Source organism: Schistocerca nitens, chromosome 4 (assembly GCF_023898315.1).
Source record: "Schistocerca nitens isolate TAMUIC-IGC-003100 chromosome 4, iqSchNite1.1, whole genome shotgun sequence".
In the NCBI taxonomy this organism is placed as follows: Eukaryota; Metazoa; Arthropoda; class Insecta; order Orthoptera; family Acrididae; genus Schistocerca; species Schistocerca nitens.
Window position 1 is genome coordinate 689,408,574 of NC_064617.1, and position 3,550 is coordinate 689,412,123.

The 3,550-nt window shown below is 41.6% G+C and overlaps 1 pseudogene; it reads left to right on the forward strand.

The window, feature by feature from the left end:
• Positions 1–2,638: 2,638 nt before the first annotated feature.
• On the forward strand, positions 2,639–2,755 carry LOC126254149 (5S ribosomal RNA; annotated as a pseudogene).
• The last annotated feature ends 795 nt before the right edge of the window (positions 2,756–3,550 follow it).

Sequence of the window (3,550 nt, forward strand, 5' to 3'; positions counted from 1 at the left end):
TCACTGTGGAAGATGAGTTTAAATGTAGAGGTCATTAACCACCGTCAGACTGCTGTTTGGAAACACCCCACAATGACGCAAAACTCTTCCATTTCCATATGCTGTGATGTCTCCCACATTTCTGTCCATAAGAAACCTTGCCTCTGTCTTTTATTTCCGTCATCCTGTATTTTCTGAGAGCAGCACCAGCATAATTTACAATGCGTGATGTCCAGTTTTCTGTGACAGCCAGTGGATGAAAAGTGTTAATGATAGTTTAGGACCTGACACAGACCTCAAAGTCATGGTGGAAAAAAGAAAATGTGTGGTGGTGTACATAGCTGTAGTTATACACTGCTTGGATGTGTTACAGAAGAAAAAACAATGTATCAGACAACAACAAAGGGACTGTCTCTTGCAACTGATAGTGAATGGGATATGGTCCACCTACAGTACAGGCGATGAAACTTTACAGTGGTCTGTGCAACTGGCTTCTATCACTAGCCTCCTGTTTCAGTGGACCAATACCTGTATATGTAAAAGGATCACCACGTACACTCAATACCAACGCATGGATGGTATTTGTTTCCCGATATACTGGAAGAGAGAGATGTGGTAATATCTTATCAAGTTCCTTATCAAATGACATTAGCAGAGTTTTGTAGTTCGTAGCTTTTCTCTGTTGGATGGTACAAAATAACGATGATAGAGAGAATGTTTGTGTGACTGTGTGTTGGACATGGATGCACCCTGAGGGATGGAGATCTCCTTCGCACTGTAGTACTAGTAGGTAGTTTGGAGATGCACTGCAATGCAGCAGCAAAATCCTCATGCTTATCCAGTTCCCGTAACTGCTCGTACTGCCTTTTCTACTACCTGGTGTTGCAGAATAATGCTTCGTTTTGCGCTGACCTTACGCAGTTGGTGGAGCTATGACAACATGTACAACATGTTCCCATTTTCCCTGAGTGGTCAGAACACGGTCCTGTTGCAATAATTCAGCTCACCATGTTTCTCTGTGGGCTGTGGAAGGTGGTAGATATAGTGCAGTCTGGCTGCTGCTCAGTTCCAGCTTAAATTGGAATGACCACATGGACAAAGCTGCAGGGAGGGAGGGGCAGAGACAGAGAAACATTACAACAAGAAGGACTGTCTAAAACCACATTGCAGATTTATTGTATGGAGTCCTTAGCAGATAGGATCGAACGAGGTGAATCATTTTGTGATATGAGATTGCCATGAATATGATTCACTAGTGGCTGTAATCATTAAAAGATATCTCCATAGGATCCAACGCAAGTATGTGGTCTAATGTACAGACTTTTTTCCAAATTGTAGACAGCATATCTAGCAGAAATACCATAGATCTGAAAAGCCAACGTATTGGTCATAGGATTTTGTACATTTCTAACGATTTCAGTCTAGAGTTGCATCTTTTTTAAGTGATTCCTCACATAGCAGACTTTCTACTATACATGATCATTCTCAGTCAACCGTCATCCTCCCCAGTGGATGTATCACAAAACCTCTGACATAGTATCCAGATAGAACGCATTACAAATACTATTTGTTAGCGTGAGAAATATTTAAAGGCGGCATGAGGGAGTTGCAGATCTTAGCTTAATACAAACTTCCTTAGCCGAATCATTTTCTAAATTTGGCGAGAAGCCTGATTTTATCACTACGTGCACCCACGCTTTTGGTCTGTTAATACGCATCCCAGTGATCATTGTTTATATTTAATGTCGCGGTATTTGTATGAAAGACCACGTCATTTGGAAGCAGTAATGCATCTAGATTTATAAAGCTTGTGTAGTTTTTAACATGGATATTGTTAGTGATATCTGTGTGCGCCGGTAAAACGAAGATCACCATTTATGCAGGATGACAACAACATAGTCCTTCCGATCTGATTTTTAATAGCTCGTCGCTTATAAGACAATTACATCTCTCTTCCTGAGACACATTGGTACCACTCACAGACCACTCACAAAAAAGTCAAATGCGGTATGCGCATTTTCGCTCAGTATTGTTTGGAACCAACAGCATTCAGTTATTGGCGAAATATTATATTTAGTAGTTGATGTGTGATAGATTCGCTGAGATCAGCAGACTGATAAAGTATGTGTTGGGGCGTAAAGTTAGTGTGGTCGTTGTTCCAACACGTGCAAAGAAAATGCATTTGTCCTGTTGTAAAGAAGGTATAGATTTGATGTGGAAAATGGTGATTTCAGCGTATCTATAGCCTTAAGGGAATGAAAGATTTTTTATGTGGAAAATTATGTCCAGTCATAAGAATGGTACAGATATTGGTAGTTCCAGGGCCACAGTCATCAGGAGGGGTATTTTAACACTTTTTTTTCATTGTCGAATATCACCATATCGAGACTGCAATCGTAATATTTAATTATAAATGTGGTGATAAATATGTTGCAGGTTTCCTAGGACGATTCTGGCTGACATGTGTGACCATTTAGCCAAGGTAGACTGTTGCCAGAATGATTGACATTTCCAGCTTATGGCGGGAGCCACCTGAACTGGAGAGGCTGGGGATCAGGAATGCACCTAACCTTACCATGTCGCGCTATGGGCGGCTGAGCAGCGAACTAATACTCAGTAGGTATTGGGCAGCTTTCATGATCATGTATGGTGTGAGTGTGGCAACGGCCTTGCCGCAGTGGATACACCGGTTCCCGTGAGATCACCGAAGTTAAGCACTGTTGGGCGTGGCCGGCACTTGGATGGGTGACCATCCAGCTGCCATGCGCTGTTGCCATTTTTCGGGGTGCACTCAGCCTCGTGATGCCAAATAAGGAGCTACTCGACCGAATAGTAGCGGCTCCGGTCAAAGAAAACCATCATAACGACCGGGAGAGCGGTGTGCTGACCACACGCCCCTCCTATCCGCATCCTCAACTGAGGATGACACGGCGGTCGGATGGTCCACTTGTCCCCTCAAGACAGAGTGCTGTGGTGTGAGTACTGTCTGTAGAAATTCGAAATGATTCAATATTGGAGTGTGTTTGAGCTGGACAATTATCACGCCCATGTAAATTGACCAGTTGACTGCTTGTGCTGCCATTCTACACATTCTATCTGTCTTATAAACTTATAAATAAGAGTTATAAACTTCATAGAAAACAAAATATCGTGGATGAAGCACTGTATGGATTTATGGGAGGGAGCTTTGGAAGAGCAAAGGAAAGTTTGTATACTACTCTACTAATCTACATACATATGGCATCAGTGGGAATGCAGTCAGTCCAATAAAATCGATTCTAGAAAGCAGAGGACGAAGTGTAGAATTAAGAAACAATGTAAACAATGAGATAGAAACCTTTTACTCTCACATTCAAGTGGTAAAGCATGGTGTAGCTCAATACTTGGTCCACTAATGTTTATATTGTATGTAAAAGATATTGTAGCATCAGTCAAAGAGGATGTAACCTTGTATTCAGGTGCCACAGATGATTTCGAAGCAAGAACTATCATGGTCACAGAAAGGGAAAATGAATATTTAAGTGAAAAAAATCTATTTGTAAATGAAAAGAAAACAACCTACACGGAAATA